General features: G+C 39.4%; 1 long non-coding RNA gene across 2 annotated transcripts in view; it reads right to left on the bottom strand.

Annotated features, from left to right (window-relative positions):
• Window positions 1-1254: 1254 nt before the first annotated feature.
• The window catches only part of LOC133383270 (uncharacterized), a 38649-nt gene continuing 21356 nt past the window's right edge, over window positions 1255-18547 (bottom strand). The window contains exons 4-7 of one of the 2 annotated variants that reach the window (XR_009762229.1): window positions 8036-8102; window positions 5812-5985; window positions 5359-5429; window positions 1255-4220 (exon numbers count right to left, since the gene is read on the bottom strand). This is a non-coding gene — a long non-coding RNA (uncharacterized LOC133383270). The remainder of the gene's footprint in view (window positions 4221-5358; window positions 5430-5811; window positions 5986-8035; window positions 8103-18547) is intronic. The other variant, XR_009762228.1, reaches the window with a different exon arrangement.

Genomic DNA, 18547 nt, shown 5'->3' with positions numbered 1-18547 from the left:
ACCAGATTTTAATCTGAGGTGGAGAAGAATGATGGGGCCTTTTAATGTTCACATGTTCTTTGAAGTGAACATTTTGGTGCCCATTACCAAGGGGAAATTTACCACAAGATAATTGCTTTTCAGAATTTCTGTCTGGATCCAAATACATATTAAAATTGTGGCCATCAGGTGGTAAACTCAAATTGTGACTTGGTCAGGGTTCATCTGTATTCTTCCCACTGCTTGTGTCAGATGTGGTTAGGACAAGGTAGTACAGATGGTGGAGATGAAGAGGATGGAAAGAAGTCAGCATGGTTGGAAGAGAGGATGCTTCATGTGTTGCTGTAGCTTGACAGTCTTACCCAGACTTTATTTATTGACCTTAGTATCTGACTGTTGCTTTAGTTTGATAATGAAAAAAATGATTTTATTTAACCAACTTATACAAAATTTCTTTGTTGGCACAAAGTGGAACACTCCCTGAAAATCCCTTGATGTGTGCACTCTGAGGTTTATTCATGTACAAGGACTATGCAAAATGGAATAAATTCTTTCTCCACTGGCCATGACCTCCTGTCAGGATTTTTATTTCTGAAGTGTTCCCTTTGCTGCACCTTTCACTTATTTATTTATCTTCCAATCTCTGAAGCTAGTATTTCTTGAGGGACAAGTGACAACAGGCACTGAAGCCGAAAGCAATGGCAGCGTAGGATGGGAAACAACTCAAGCCTGTAATTAATTTTCTTTCTTTAAATGCCCATCAATAATATTAAGTTGGAAGAGTGTGACAGGGTGGAGCTATCTTGCCACTCATTTCTGGTTGCAAAGGTTACAATAGTACTTGTACGCTGATTGTTGCGAGGGGGAGGAAGCAGACCATGATGCAGAACATCGAGAAAGGCAAAACCTCAAAGACCTCTTGCTTAAAGTCATCTTGACAGGATGTACCATATATTACCATGGCAGAAATAATCAAACAACTCTGAACTTGAACTCAACAGTTTGCAGAAAGTCTATAACATGGTTCATGTACACAGAAAAGCTGCATTGCTCAGGTCAGGAGACAGATGGCTTGAAAGAAAAGCAAGTTTCTATCCATCAGGGTTACATGCTCCTCTGTTCAGTCTGCCTATTTGTACTTCCCTGCTTACATAGACCTCATTTACTCATACTCGCATCACTCCACTAAAAACCCTGTAAATTCTGTCAAAAACCTCTGTATAAATTATGCAAAGCGTGCAAATTTCCATGTATCTTGTTTTGCTTTTTTATTAATAAACAATAAGATTAATATACATTTATGTATATGGTGCATTACAAAGAACAGGTTTGACAGGTCCCTGCCCCAAAGGTCTTACAGTCTATTTTACAGTCTAAATAGTTACAAGAGGAAAAACAGAGGAAGATGAGGAAAACAGGCAAAGGTTAGCAGGGGAAGAATATATTACTATTTCAGTGACACATATGCTGGTTTTGTTACAGTAGGGTATTGGGGCTATGGGGCTGTTTTAAAGGAAAATGTTTTGAGGAGAGATTTGAAAGAAGAATGTGAAGGGGTCTCACATGGGAATTCCAGGTATAAGAGGCAGCAAGGGAGAAAGTGTGTAGTCATATCAGTGAAATAAAAACAGAAACATAGGGATGACATGTTGGCTTTGCTTAGTCATGGCCAGAGGGCCACAGACAAGGAGTTATACAGGGCATTAATGCCCGCCTGACCATTGGGAACTTTGTTCAGCAACCTTAGTGATCTCTAAGATTTCTGCATTCATTCTTCTCTCACACATTGTCAAACACATCTCAAAAATAAGAGCTAGAAACGTGCTCTTTTTAAAGAAAATGAAAGCTGAGGTTCTGGGAGCGACATCACATTTTGCCACTTTTGGGAACTCCTGTGGCATTGCAGTTTATGCCCCCTGCCCTACTTACATTTCTCTTTTGCTCATTGCACAGCTGATTTAGAAAACTAAAAATGAAAAATGGTTATGCAGTTATTCAAACGTCATTCAAACAAAGCATACTGTTAGCAAAATAAGTAAAACTGCCATACATTGCAGTGATTTGCATAATTTATGCCAAGTGCTGAATTTTTAGACTTTGAAGCACAAAATAAACCTTTTGTGCATGCAGAGTAAGAAACTGTGTGCATGGTTGAGACTTTTTTAAAAAAGCACATCAGTTCAGTGTGACTTTAGGGCAAAAGTGTGGGATTGTTCTACAACGATAACAGAATCTGACCCATAATATTAAAGTTAATGGACTGGATCCAAACTTAGGCTGTAATTCTAACCCCACTTACCTGGGAGAAAGCCCACTGAAATAAATGGGACCTATCTCTTAACAGACATGGTTAGGATTGCCACTTTAATCAAGCATAGAGTAGACCCATTGAAATAAATGGGGATTAACTAACATGCATCCTATTGATTGAAATGGATCTACTCTAAGCACAGCTAAATTTGGATGCAACCCAACAGCTATTAAATTTTCATGGCAATATGCCACAGTTTCCAGTACCCAGCTATTAAGGAAGAGAAGCTGTAAATTAGCTTTTATGTGATTTGCTCTCATAGCATGTAACAGAATTCATCATTTAACTGAAACTACCTGTATAAGGCAACTGAAACTTAAGGGATGTATCATTATGAACACCTAAGGTTTTTGTCAGCAGGGTACACTTTATCTCAGAGAAACAAATATCCAGTGCTTTGCCAGCTGTGAAGGAATTATTATGCCACTATTATCAATAAGAGCTGCTACATGCATGCTAAGATTACTTAGCACAGCCTGTTGCATTGTCTAGCAAAAATAATGTGCCACTGGAATTAGCTGATGTTCCAAGACATTTTCTGTTCTCAGCTTCTTCCATTCTTGTTGTTTTTATCATGTTTAAATAGTGATTTACAATTGTTTTTGCATTTAATTTTTTTAACTTAAAAAAAACACTACACCTGAATAGAAAAATCAGCATATCCATAGAGTGCCTGTGTTGTAATTTTGGCTAAACTCTCTTTGGAGAGAAGCAGATGTTGAGAACAATCGTCATTTTGCCAGCATTTCTTGTCCTCTCTGCTTGTGTCTTTGAGACCACTCTGTTGACTGCTCAAGAAAGGAGACGTACAAAAGAAAGACCTACAAAGAGGGGTCAGCCAGTAGCAATGTATTGATCCTAAATCTGTACAGCCTGAATACAGTTCAAGCTGTCTCTATTAAATCTATGAAGCCCCAAACAGCTTGTGCAGCAGCAGTGGCAAACACTGGGGAAAGAATGAGTGAGCAACTTCCTTTACATAGGAAGGCCCAGTTAAGGCAGGACATTTTGCCTGCCTGATGTAAGCAAAATAGAGCTCTCTAATTGTTACTTGTGGCTGACCCAAACAAGGAGTTTGAGAAGCACAACAAGCACCTTTTCATCTTAGTAAATATTGACTCGCTCTGGTTTTCTAGCCATATGTGATTGCTTTATCACATGCTGACTGCAGTCACTGGAACAGAAAGAATGGATAAACATCTAAGGAAAGCACTGTTCAGGCAGTCAAAAGAATGGCAGAGGGCCCTAACTATCTGTGGGCACAGGGGAGCAGCATGCATTGCCCCCAATGTCCCTGTCTAAGCTGGCCATGTCCCTCTGCAACTGAACATGATTAGTTTCTTATCAAAGGGAGGATTCTAAGTGGTTTCAGCTGAATACAGCAGGAATGCCCCTCCAGATCTTTGAACTCAATGTGTCAAAGGTTGGGAATGGAGAAGGGCAAGCAGGAGAGTGAAGTGTGTCCATGGAGACATTGGGGTGGGATTGGGATGCATACCCTTGCACATAGCCCACACACACACACATTTTTTTAAATAACAGACTGAATGCTGAAGTTTCTTTCTTTTGACTCTTTTAACAAGAAATTAACAAGAAATGCGGATTAACAAGAAATGCGGCCATGGTTTCTTTGCCTGTTCCTGAGACAGGTGTTTCAGCAGCTTGCTGCCCTTTACAACCCTGTTCCTGGAAGCCCTGGAATCTCCTTGGAAAAAGTCACTTGGCAGCAGTTTGTTTCCTGGCACAAGTCCTCAGCGGTAGACCTTCTCACACACACGATGACCTCATTTTGCATGGTCGGAAAGGGTGCGCAGAAATCGCACACTTCATTCTGCTCAAGCCTGTACTCCAGGGGCAGGGAACCATTGTCAATCCAAGTGCTGCATTCCCTTCTGAGCAACCTTCTGGGGGGCCACATGCCAAGGGTGGGCTGGGAACAGAGGCAAAAGTGGTCAGAGCAACACACGTTAGTTTTAGCTTTCTACAGTATGCTAGTTTCTATGTACACTCACACAGCCCATCCAGGCAAGCAAAAAATCACTGTCAGAGTTCAAGGACACATTCCGACACCGGAGGCATTCAAGAGGCAGCTGGACAGCCACCTGTTGGGTATGCTTTAAATTGGACTCCTGCACTGAGCAACGGGTTGGATTGGATGGTCTTATAGGCACCTTTGAACTCTACTATCCTCTGAAGGAAATCAAGGAAAACAATCAAAAACATGAGCTGGGTCAGTGAGGGGGGTTGCTAGGGAGGGGGTTCTAGCATCAGGAGGGTACTGAGGGGCAGACAGAGACATCTGAAAGGTCACATTTAGTGCCTAGGCTAAGCACACACACACACATACAAAAACACACAAACAAACCCAAAGGGCACATTGATCGCCATAGGTACAGGTCTTTTCCCCCTAAATATGGAAGATCAACAGTCATGATTATTTTATCTTTTCCATATCAGCTCTTCCATAGTTGCCAAACATGCCTATGAATTAAGATCTACCTTGGAGGCACTTCTCCAGATCCTACCATCATCAGACGTGAGGAGGGCAGTAGCTGGAGATAGGGCCCTATCTGTGTTGACACCCTGGCTTTGGAACACTTCCCAAAGGTGCCTAGTGCTGCATCTGTTGTCTTTTCAGTGCCAGGTAAAAACCATTTTTCATGTTCCCAGGCTTTTTAATTTGGTTAGGTTGCTGTTGTGTATTATTATCTTAAATTGTAATGAGGTAGTTTTTTTATGGAAGGTGCTCTGAGAATTTATACTGGAGCGTGAGGTATAAATCTGTGTATTTGTGTGTGTGTGTGTGTGAGAGAGAGAGAGCATGCATGCACCCATCTATGTATGTGTGTTCTCAAAACCAGAGCTTGGAAAAGTTACTTTTTTGAACTACAACTCCCATCAGCCCAATCCAGTGGCCATGTTGGCTGGGGCTGATGGGAGTTGTAGTTCAAAAAAGTAACTTTTCCAAGCTCTGCTCAAAACACACACATTTCTGATCATCTCTGATTGTCTGGTACTACACATATCTACTTTAGCAACTAGGTATCATTAAACTCAATAGAACTTACTTTTGAGTATGTGTATATAGGACTGCTCTGTAAGTATCATTGTGTTTCCTCTCCTAGGCATTGTTTGACTTCTAAGACCATAAAAAACAAAAAAATTACATACAGTATTAAACTGGCATATGCACATATTTTGATTGACTTCCTAACACTGCCTATTTTTCACAGCAAGCAGCTGAATTCTTTAAAAAAAACTTGCAGTTGGATGTTAAGAGGCACCAGAGATCATATCGCAAACATACGTTGGATAATAGAATGGAGCAAGGAATTTCAGAAGAAAATCACCATACACTGTCAACTTTAAAGGTACATAAATCTTCTGTTGTCATTACTTTAGTCTTTTTGACATATTAGTGGTAGTATTTAACATTTATATCCTGCCCTTCCTCTCCAAGGATCCCAGGCAAACATGCAAACAATAAAACAAAACATCTAAATAACATCTTAAAACATTACCAATATGGATGCAGACTGGGAAAGATCTCTACTTAAAAGGCTTGTTGAAAGATGAAGTCTTCAGTAGGCAATGAAAAAACAGCAGAGACAGTGTCTGTTTATCAGGAGCGGATTCCATGCTTTAAAAGAAATGGGGGTGCCACAGCATCTGATTGTTCTCTGGACAAGAGGCTACTGTAAGGACAGAATATGGAGAAACCAATTGGTTCCCAATAGGAAAGGGTGTGAGACGGGTGTATTTTATCACCCTATTTGTTTAATCTGTACACAAAACATATCCTATGGAAAGCGGGATTGGACCAAGATGAAGGAGGTGTGAAAATTGGAGGGAGAAATATCAATAATTTAAGATATGCAGATGATACCATGCTATTAGCAGAAACCAGTAATGATTTGAAACGAATGCTGATGAAAGTTAAAGACTACAGACACAAAAGCAGGACTACAGCTGAACGTCAAAAAGACTAAAGTAATGACAACAAAAGATTTGCGTAACTTTAAAGTTGACAAATGAGGACATTGAACTTGTCAAGGATTATCAATACCTCAGCACAGTCATTAACCAAAATGGAGTCAATAGTCAAGAAATCAGAAGAAGGCTAGGACTGGGGAGGGCAGCTATGAGAGAACTAGAAAAGGTCCTCAAATGCAAAGATGTATTACTGAACACCAAAGTCAGAATCATTCAGACCATGGTATTCCCGATCTCTATGTATGGATGTGAAAGTTGGACAGTGAAATAAGTGGATAAGAGAAAAATCAACTCATTTGAAATGTGGTGTTGGAGGAGAGCTTTGCGCATACCATGGACTGCGAAAAAGACCAATAATTGGGTGTTAGAACAAATTAAACCAGAACTGTCACTAGAAGCTAAAATGATGAAACTGAGGTTATTATACTTTGGACACATCATGAAAAGACATGATTCACTAGAAAAGACAATAATGCTGGGAAAAATAGAAGGGAGTAGAAAAAGAGAAAGGCCAAACAAGAGATGGATTGATTCCATCAAGGAAGCCACAGACCTGAACTTACAAGATCTGAACAGGGTGGTTCAAGAAAGATGCTCTTGGAGGTCACTGATTCATAGGGTTGCCATAAGTCACAATCAACTTGAAGGCACATAACAACAACAACAAATTTATAACTTTGACTTATAGCCCTCATGGCAGGTTCACCTGAACATGTAATGATCATCACAGTTGAACATATCCCAGAACTAAATGGAAGAAAATTAATGGAGACAATTTGTGTTCTATCCACAAAGTGTGAGTAGGGTACATTAAAATTATGTCTGCTGTCTGTTTTGGGGTGAAGATTGATTAATTAATGTAGGCCTAATCATTTCTCATTATCTGTTTTAAATTATTATTATTATTATTTGTTGCAGCAGCAGCAGTACCTTTGCTTAGTATAGAACGATGAAGAAAAGTGATATAAAGAAAGGGTGTGCAGCAGCTTCATACAAACCCCAAATCCCAAGTCAAACTGGTTTCACAGAGCGTTTGGGGGGCTTGCCCAAGGTGAGGTACGATCTCTATGAAGTCCCCAGAGTCAAGGGAGGGGTCCCCCCAAAGCCTCATGATGTTTTGTCGATTCAGTCACACACATACACACACACATACACGCTGCAGACTCTTCATTTGTTTGTTTGCAGGAAGGGAAATAAACCTTGGACCTTGGTCAACTGGAAGAGGGTGGGGAGAAGGGAAAAGCCTTTTGTGACTGACAGGTATAGCTTTAATTCTTCTATGATTCTACCACAGTTCTCCAATCCTGTTGCTTTTTGGGATGGATGTTGACGTCCCTGTTTTGCAAGTTGTGTCTCTCTTGAGCATGTCACTTAGATGATTTCTTTTTGGTGGACTAGGTAGTGTCCCTCCTCATAGCCACACCTTTTATAATCACTTTTGTTTACCAACAGTACAATACACCATCACCTTTAATTGTTTTATTTTCATTTCATTTTTTTCTTCTAGTAGTTTCAGTTTGAGAACTAAAGTTTGTGCAAAGTTCTATTTTGCATGGCACTTCCTTTCCATACCATTTTTAAATAGTTTTTTTCTGGTTTGAGTTTGTACAGGTTCATCCCCTCAGAAAAGAGGCCATATCTGTAAGTGTCATCAAATTCTGGTCAGAAATTTAAAAATTCTGCACATTTCCTTTTAAAAAAAATAAAATGTAAAGACAACCAGTTTTTTAAAAATCCCCTGGAAGCATTTACCTGAAATTTGGCAGGCTTATTCCACTCTGGAACGGCTACAAGGTGTGCGTGAAATTTTCAAGAAATTCTGTAGAAAGGAAAAAGTTAGATTTTTTAATTCCCCATAATAGCAAAGGGGGGAGGGAGAGAACAGGGCTTTGTTTTTCATGAAGTGGATTCAGATCTGGACCCCAAGTCAAACTGGACAGACCATGAAGCACTTCAAGATGAGGTGAGTTGCTTCCTGAAGTGCCAAACCTAGTTCAGAACCAAATCTAAATGCTGGTGTTACACTCCTAGTATAAAGCATTGATTAGATAGGGAGGCATAAACTAGCCACGTTTTGGTAAAGTATTAACAAATTTGTGACTTTGGTTTTGAATAGGGTTACCAGACCTCTATTTTTCAGCCGGAGACTCCAGTTTTTGGGGGTCCCCTCTGGGTCTCTGGGTGAGTCATCTTAATCTCCAGACTTTCAGCTTTCTAGGTGGTCTGGTTCCAGAAATATTCACCAAAACGTCAGCCGCCCCCCTAAAACTCCTTAGTTGCTTTAAGTTCTGCTCTAATCCCTGCCCTTTCAGGTTTTTAGCCAATAAATCAGGGTTGTGATTGACAAGGAATTATAGAGCCAAAATGTAGAGTCAAATTGAATTGTCTGCCTTCAAGTCAATTCTGACTTACAGAGACCCTATGAATAGAGTTTTCATGGTAAGCAGTATTCAGAGGGGGTTTACCACTGCTTCCCTCTGAGGCTGAGAGGCTTTGACTGGCCCAAGGCTCAAACATGCTTTTTCCTGCTTTTCTGAACATCTCACAGATTGAATAAGTAAGCTTTCAGTCTTTTTCTCTCTTGTGTGTAGGAGTCAGACAGGTTTAAATTTTGAAGAGGGCAGTGTTTTGCAAACTTCCCAAATTGAAGCTTTAATCCTCTTTCCTCTTTTCTCAGGCATTTTACAGCATTTTAATAACATGTGTTTTTAACTTGCTTATCTGTTTTTATGGGTTTTAATGGTTTAAATTTGTATACTTGCTTTTAATGTTTTTAATTGCTGTAAACCGTCCAGAGACCTTCAGCTATGGGGCGGTATATTAATGCAATAAAAAATAGTAATAATAATCTAATCCAGTGCTTGCTTTTCCAGAGTAAACATACCAAGAGTAAACCCCATTGAATTCAATAGGATTTCCTTTTGAGTAGACATGGCTAGGATTGTGTTGTGAATGGATGGGACTTCTGAGTGAACATAGAAAAGAATTGTTCTTGTGTTGTATATCTTTCTCTCCCCCTCCAATCCTATTTTTAAAGCAGTTAGGCAGGGCTTACTTAGTTTTCACTGTTTTTATTATGTAGGAAACTAATACTGATTTTATTTTTTTTAATTTTCTGCAATGATCAACTGGTTTTGACAATAAACTATTATATGGGGTGTATGTGTTTTTATACTCCACCGTGAATGTAAGCCATATTCATCAAATTAAGCTGTTAAGCAAAAAAGGCAAAGAGTTACATGCTGCTAAGTCATAATCAGAATAGATCAATTGAAATTAATTGACTTAAATCAGTCATATCCATTGATTTCAGTGTTTCTGCTCTGAGTATGACTTAGCTGGATTCAAGGTATTACAGCTGCTGCAGTGTATGTGCACAGATGATTCACTGTTCAAAATATTTCCTCCATAGACTTTATAAAATAATGCCAGAGAAGGCCAAAGCAGGTAGGGGGCCTTACTTAACATTGTGCAACCCTTAAAACCACTGATCTCAAAATTACATATCACATAAGCCTACATTTAAATTATTTAATGCTGTTCCCCATAATTGCTTTTCTCCGTGCATCCACACATGGAATACTCATGATTCCTGCTATCACAACTCCTCCAAGTGACACCACATGGTCATGCAAGTGTTGCTGGGCTTGAAGCCTTTGTACAGAAAGCTCTGTGTTGTTGTGTGCATGAGCTGGACTTTTAAAACACATTGGTGCTGAAAAGAAGACCCCTTGGCCACCTCATTCACTTAAACCAGCAATTCCCAATGTGGGCAGTAGCGTCCCCCTGGGGGGTGTTACAGCCTTTTTTTTTTTTTTCAATAATTTTTATTCAGATTTTCATAAAACATACAAGACGAAATCATAAAACATTCAAAGACAAAAAACAAAATCAAAAATAGTTAAACAAACAAAAAAAAAAGAAAAGAAAAAAAAAAACAAAAATAAAAAATAAAGAGTAAAATATTGACTTCCCATTTGTCAAAGATCAAATCAGTTATAAGTCTATAATATATAACAATCCTGTCTCTTAAGTCATATTATAAAATCACTTTCCTCCAGTAGTTATCTTACTTAATCATCAAATCTCATAAACATTACTTTATTCTTTCCACAAAAAGTCAAAGAGAGGTTTCAATTCTTTAAGAAATATATCTATCAATTTTTTTTTCCAGATAAGCATATCGATTAATCCATCTCATTACTAATTATGATAATCTTATTGTCATAACCATAGTCAAAATAAACATTTCAATTAATCCATCACATCAGAATCTGTTAGGTTCAGTAATTTCAGTAGCCATTGTTCTATTATCCCTATTAGTTCCATTTTCCATCTTCCATCTTCAGTAGTCTTGTTAAGTCCAGGAATTTCAGTATCCAATCTTCCATTATCAGTATTCCATAATAATCTTGCTGTCAAAGCCATAGTCATATAGTAAGAGTCTGATGGGAATTACCTCTATCCCAAATATTTTCTTGCCATCCATTCTGAATAAGTTGCTGAAATACTGCTGTAAAATCATATCTCTGTTCTTTTTTTCAAAATACACTGGGTCATCTCTTGAAAGTTTTTCCATTGTCACATGGCTGCAGTTAATTCCATAGATTTTCTCTATATTGGGCTCCATCACATCATTCCAGTCCAGAAGATTATCCATGCCATTGATAACTTTATCTCTAGAATCTTCATTAATTTCTTCAGAGATAACATTGAGTTCCAAACAATAGATTTTATTTCTAAAGTCCATAGACTCCAAATCTTGTTCCTGTTCCACGTTTGTTCCAATCTCCGGGATCTCCTCTCTCACAGGGACCCCTGTTCCAGTCTCCAGGGTCTCCTCTCTCACAGGGACCCCTGTTCCAGTCTCCAGGGTCTCCTCTCTCACAAGGACCCCTATGTCTTTAATCTCCTGTGTCTCCAAACAATAGATTTTGTTTCTAAAGTCCATAGACTCCAAATCTTTTTCCTGTTCCACGTTTGTTCCAATCTCCGGGGTCTCCTCTCTCACAGGGACCCCTTCCAGGGTCACCTCTCTCACAGGGACCCCTATATCTTTAATCTCCTGCTTCATTTTACTCAATTCAATTTTCAGCTCCTTACAATCCTGTCGCAGGTTTTGTTTCGTTATCTCAATCTCATCCATTATTTTCTGAAACATAGTTGTTTCCAGATTCTCAGCCACTTTCTTAATTGCCATTTTAAAAGAAAAATATAGGAAAACCACTTCTTATTTCAGCAACAATTGGGTTAATACTCCAAACTTGGTGACATCACAGTATAAACAGAGCAGACAGCCTTATCTCTCCATGCTTAAGTAAACAAAATGCAGTTCCCAGGATCGAAACAATTAATGGCGGTCGTCAGGAAACAGATTCGTCAAAATAAAATAGACCAAAAAGAGAGTAGTCTCAGACAATATAATATTCTTCAAAATAAAAATCTGGAATAGAAATCCCTCTTCTGTGTATATCTTTAGAATGCAAATCCAGGACAGCTTTTTGCAACAAAAACAGAGATAAGCTATTAATTAGTGAGTAGCAGAGAGAAGTTATGGCTCCCCAGTGAGATGTCAAAAACCGATCAATCTGGCAAATCTCTTTTAAACAGCAACAATTTAAGTCAAGTAAAAGAAAAATATAGAAAGAAGGGTGCTTGCCTGTTAGTGCGTTCTCTCTTAGAAGACAAGATGAACGTTCGCTTTATCAGATAGAGCTTGTTGTTGAAAATCCGTCCCACCTTCGTCGGCTGGACCTCGTCCCATAAATCAATGAGATCTGGTCGTCCCAACAAAAATAGGCTTTGAGGTTAATCTCTTCGTTTCTCCCTACCCGGGAGAAGTTTAATCAGTCAAAAAAAAAAAAAATCTGACTGATATATCTGAATAAGCTTCTTTTGAGGCAGGAGCCCGTCTCAAAAGCAGGCACAGGCTAAGTCACCCTTCCCGGAAGTGGGGGTGTTACAGCCTTTCAGGGGGCGTTGGTGTGTCTACAAACTTTAGGGGGGTGTTTGGGTTCATTAGGGGGGCATTGACATTTGGCAGTCTGATGCAACAGTTGAAGCATTTAAGTTTAATTTTATTTAATACACAAATCATTAATTTTTAAACTGTTTTGTCCCCAGTTAGAATGTATTTAATAGTCTCAATTCATGGAAATAACACTATAAATAGTGTGTGCTCTTTAGTAAAGAAATTCTGAATAACGGCCAGTGTCATATCAAGGAATGGGGATATTAGCCACACCCCGGCACTAGGTAATGTTCCGATGCTGTCTTGAGGGGTGTTGGAACCAATCACGAGAGAGTGTTTGATAAGCTGGGTGTATTGGTGGAAGGTGCATTCTTCCAATGGATGAGTGCCGTGTGCAAACGGGTGATGCAGACAGTCAGTTATTCGCAGAGCTTGGAAAAGTTACTTTTTTCAACTACAACTCCCATCAGCCCAATCCAGTGGCCATGCTGGCTGAGGCTGATGGGAGTTGTAGTTCAAAAAAGTAACTTTTCCAAGCTCTGATATTCGCTGGTTTTCTTCAGGAATGGGACACACTCGCCGCCCGTTGTTTCTGTGATGTTTAAATGAACTTGTTTAATGAAACAATGCCGGTAAACTCAATGAGTTTGTTGTTAAGTAACACAGTGTATTCTATTGGTTCATACTGTATTCTATTGGTTCATACTAAGAATTCAATGTGTAATCTAAGTGCAATAAAAAGGCATGATAAAAATGATCAGTAATAATAATTGAAAATACCTTTTTATGCATTAGTCATATTTTAAGGGAAGAATAGGAAGCATTGGCATATACTTAATCTGAGGGGGGCGTTGGGCACAAAAAGATTTTGCAAAGGGGCATTGGGTCAAAAAAGGTTGGGTAATGCTGACTTAAACAAAGGCTGCTTTCGCACATGGGGCTAATAGCACTAGTTTAATGGATTAAAAAGGTAGCGCTTCTGTCCCGATTTCTAAAATCCCTTTCACACTGTAGTACCTCTTGTGATAAGGAACAGTACTTTTTCAGCCACTATAGTGGCATTTTGCGCAACTGTCTTTCACACAGCTTGTTTTTGTCCCTCACCCATGCACACTGTTCCCCACTGTGTAGGAGGTCTAAGATCTTGTCCCATCACCATGCAAGCCCTCTCTCTTTAAGATCTGACTTTTAAAATTGTTTTAGTTGTATCAAGACGGGTGTGTGTGGGAAATGCTGCTGCTGTCTGTGCTGATGCCGGAATACCAGTACAACGTTCGTCAGGCAAAAAAACCCAAAAACCCACACGACTAAAGGGTGGGAACGCACTACATGCTGGGATGCCTGTCACGTGAGCGGCAGCAGCTAGCAAAACACTCCTGTGATCTTCCGGGTTCCCAGCCTTGCTAATAGATTATTTCTGGTATCATTTATTGCAGAAATTAGCCCTACACTTGCACTACATTCCACCAGAATTCCAGAGCTACCCGGTACGTCGTGTGAAAGCTCAAATATAATGTGCAAATTACCAGGTAAGAAATAGTCAGAATAATGGAATAAAGTGCAGTGTGAAAGCACCAAAAGTAAACATAACCCCAACAGTAAATCTAATTTCACACAAAGTGAAGAACATAAGAAGATCCTGATGAATCAGGTCAGTGGCCCATATAGTCCAATATCTTGTTCTCACAGTGGCCAAATAGATGCCCATGGGAAGCTCACAAGCAGAACCTGAGAGCAAGAGCACTCTCCCCTCCTGTGGTTTCCAGCAACTAGTATTGAGAGACATACTGCTTCCAACAGCAAAAGTAGAATATAGCCAATAGTGGTTAGTAACCATTGATAGTCTTATCCTCCGTTATTTATGGAACTTTTAAAGCTTTCCACGTTGGTGGCATTCACTGCTCTTGTGGGAGCAAATTCCAAAATTTAACTGTGTGTTTTGTGAAGAAATACTTTTTTTTGGTCTGTCCTGAATCTTCCAACATTCATCTTCTTTGGATGTTCCTAAGTTCTAGTGTCAGAGGGAGAAAAACTTTTCTCTATCCCCCTTTCTATACCACACATAATTGTATACCCTTCTATCATGTCACCTCTTATTCACCTTTTCTCTAAACTAAAAAGGCCCAAATGCTACAATATTTCCTCATACCGGAGTTACTCCATCTCCTTGATCATTTTGGTTGCCCTTTCTGAACCTTTTCCAACTCTACAGTATCCTTTTTGAGGTGAGTCGACCAGAACTGTACAGAGTATTCCGCACGGAGTCACACCACAAATTTTTATAACTGCATTATGATTTTGTCAGTTTTATTTTCAGTTCCTTTCCTAATGATTCCTAGCATGGAATTTGTCTTTTTCACACCTGCCACACAGCCATGACAGAGTAAGGCAATGGTAAAACCACCTCTGTATACCACTTACCATGAAAACCCTATTCATAGGGTCGCCATAAGTTAGAATCGACTTGAAGACAGTACATTTACATTTACACACTGGGTCAACATCTTCAATGAGCTATCAACAACCGCAAAGTCTCATTCCTAGTCAGTCACCACCAGATCAGACCCAATGAGCATATATGTGAAATTCAGAAGTTTTGCCCTGACATGCATCACTTTACATTTGTTTACACTGAATTGAATTTTACTGCCATGCCTATTCACTCGGTTTGGAGAGGTCATTTTGGAGTGCTTTGCAATTTCTTTTTGTTATAACCATTGTGAACAATTTAGTATCATCATCAAACTTGGCTATCTCACTGCTCATCCCTAACTCTAGATCATTTATGAACAATTTAAAAAGCACAGGTTCCAATAACAATCCTTGGGGGAGTCCACTTTCTACATCCCTCCAATGGAAAACTATCCATTTATTCCTAAACTTTTTTCCTGTTACTTAACCAATTTCCAGAGTTCTCCTGCTTCCTATGAAAGAGACATAAATAAGAATGCTTTTCTGGCAGGGAACAAAAGCTCAGGCAGAAATAGTGAGCCAGGATCAGCTCAGCACTAGCTCTGAGTTTGGTAAATAAAATATAAGGCAGTGCATAGCAAATTATCTTATACAGAATATGCATCTTCTCCAAATCCCTGTATGCCCTAGCTTAGTCTCAGCCAGCATTGCCAATGGTCAGGAAAGATGGGAATTGTGGTCCAACAACATCTGGTGGCCCACTAGTTGGAAAAGGCTGCCCTAGCTAGAGCACCAGTAACTCCTACTTATTTGATTGATCACATGTAGATGATATTTCTCTAGTGCTAGTAGCCGTCATTGGATCCTTGTAGTTGAGTTATACAAAGGTTTTCTGAAAGTTGCCACTGATGGCTTCTAGTCTCTTTCCATTGTCACTGTTGTTGCTGTTTTCCATAGATATACTAGTTGAATTTTGTAAATTTAAACTCTGTTTCCAACATTTCTTTTTCTATTTAAGCATAGTTATCCTGGGCAGTGGGCACTTGTCAGTGCTTTAAGAAGCATAGGCAATAGTTGTGCCTTTCTGCAACAATACAGCTCTAGAGAATTGTCATCTACTGGTACAGTTATTGGTCCTTCCACACTGTCATACTTCAACACAGGGGGGTTTGTTAGCAGCTCCTTCAACTGCTTAAATGCTATTTCAATGATTGGCATCCAGCAGATCTTATCTTCTTGGATCAATAAGGGTCATGCAGCAAAATACTGCACATGCTTACTCAAAAACAAGCTCCCACAAACCCCGAAAGAGAATATGCTACCCATATCATAATGCCATATAACAGATCGCAAGAGCACATTCTATACATTTTAATCTGGATAATACAGAACTCCATTATTGATCACTGAAAAAGTATTAATAAGAAACAAATTCTTCCCGCTGCTGTTGACCATGGCCAGAGAGACAAGACTTCTCCCCAAACATTGCCCATGCCTTCATTCCATGAGAATATTCCTCTTTCCAGACAGATCGTGCCTGGAAGTTTCTCTGATACTGGTGCATATACCAGAACCTGCAGCAGGAAGACTGGGCCATGTACAGTGTGCAGAGCCTGTAAGAGATTGGATTAGGGTTGCCAGGTCCCAAACCCTGATATTTCAGGGGCGGACCCTAGTGATGCCACAGGGGCAGGTCATACTGATGTCACAGGGATGGGCCATAGTAATGTCATGGGGTGGGCCCAAGTGATGTCACAGGGGCAGGTCTTAGTGATGCCATTAAGCAGGATACTTTTAGGAACAAAGGAATCTACCTTATACCGACTCAGGCCCTTTGACACCATCTAGCTCAATACTGATGACATGGACTAGCATAGACTCTCCAGGATTCAAGGCAATAGTCTTTTCCAGAAATTGAATTTTGGACCTTTGTATGCAAAGCATATGCCCTGAGCTACAGACCTCTCCCTGTTTAAAAACGTATCTTTTAAAATTGTTCTTTTCAATTCACTAATGAATGCACAGCATACCTAGAGCAGATCCACATCATTCATTTAAAGCACATTAAACACACATTTGAAGCACACGAATCCCACCACAGAATCATGGGAACTGTAGTTTGTTAAGGGTAAAAAAGGTAAAGGTAAAGGTGTCCCCGCACTTATAGTGCGAGTTGTTTCTGACTCTTAGGGTGACATCTTGCGATGTTTACTAGGCAGACCGTATATATGGGGTGGGATTGCCAGTTCCTTCCCCGGCCTTTCTTTACCCCCCAGCGTATGCTGGGTACTCATTTTACCGACCACGGATGGATGGAAGGCTGAGTGGACCTCGACCCCTTTTACCGGAGATTCGACTTCCTCCTTCCGTTGGAATCGAACTCCGGCTGTGAGCAGAGCTTCAGCTGCGTTACCCCCACTTACCACTCTGCGCCATGGAGGATCTTTGTTAAGGGTAGTGGGAACAATAACTATGAGGGGGAAACTTTACTTCCCAGGATTCTTTAGGGGAAGTCATGCACTTTAAATGCAAGTTGGATGTGCTTTAAATGTATTGTGTGGATCTACATAATAAACTTTGCCTGCATGTAAATCGTTTTAATTAATTTTTTTTAAAAAAATGGAAATGAGCTGTAAAGTTTACTGGGTGACCACGGGCTACTCACCATCTCTCAGCCTAATCTGCCCCTCATGATGAAAACAGCAGAGGGGAACCATGACCACCTTAAGGAAGAATGGCACACTTAAAATGCAGAAGAAGTAATCATTTTCAACCATAGTGTGAAATCAAATACTTTTTGGGACATAGTATGAAGAAATATTTATTTAAGCATGACTGTCAAAGGTGTTTATTATTTACGCAACCTGTAAAGATATTTGTAGTGCAATTTTATGATTATTTACTCAGAAGCAATTCCCAATATATTCAATGGGACTTACTCAAACAGGAAAGCGTGCACAGAACTGTAGTCTCAAGTGATAAGGAACACTCACCCAACCCCAAATTCAGAATCATGCTACATTAAGCTGTTTTGCAACCGTTTATACTTTTTATGGTTATTGGATTTTAAAGGGATTTATTTTTGTTGTGAGCTGCCTTGGTTTCCAGTCAGCAATCCTACCTCACAGGGTTGTTGATTTCAGTGGGTTTTACTCCAGGTATGTGGGATTAGCATTGCAGATCTACTCCCAGAAAAGCAAGTATTGGATTAAAGCTTCATATTGGGAAGGTTTTCAAAACAGTGCCATCTTCAACAGCCCAGGAAAATTTAAACTTGCTTTACTCCTACACACAAGGAAAAAATACTTTTGGTACTGCTGAAAGGTATATACATACTCAATTTAAGAGATTTTCAGATAAACACGCACTTTTTACAGGGCATCTATACAATGCCGTTAATCATTCATTGCCCTGTATTTTTTGTGTGGCTTTTCCATCCTTTTCTCAGACTGCAAAAGTCTGTCTTTTTTTCAAAAGAGCAGCAGAATATTACAATCTCCATATTTAAAGGTGCCCTTAGCATCTGCCTTTGTTAAGGTGGAGCTTTGACATGGGCAGTGAAGTATCAGTGCTAATTAAAAGATAGATTAAAAATTAACATGGTGATGGTTGCATTTGAGCCTTTACGAAATCACTACTTTACTAAAATAGACTAAAATGGTCAGTTCAGGACCCTTCTTAACCTCCATTCCTTTGTAGCAGCAAAAGATGGAGCCATCACTATGTTCTTTTTATCACCATGTTAATTTTTAATCTATCTTTTAATTAGCACTAAAACATTTTTTCTGCTATAGTTTTAAATAGTAAAATATTGGTGAAATATCACATAAATGAATGTTATAGCACTATAACACCATAATGCTATTTTTTAAAAAACAATA

The sequence above is a fragment of the Rhineura floridana genome, chromosome 4 (genome assembly GCF_030035675.1).
Source record: "Rhineura floridana isolate rRhiFlo1 chromosome 4, rRhiFlo1.hap2, whole genome shotgun sequence".
Taxonomy (NCBI): domain Eukaryota; kingdom Metazoa; phylum Chordata; class Lepidosauria; order Squamata; family Rhineuridae; genus Rhineura; species Rhineura floridana.
This window is presented reverse-complemented; position numbering and strand designations above follow the sequence as displayed.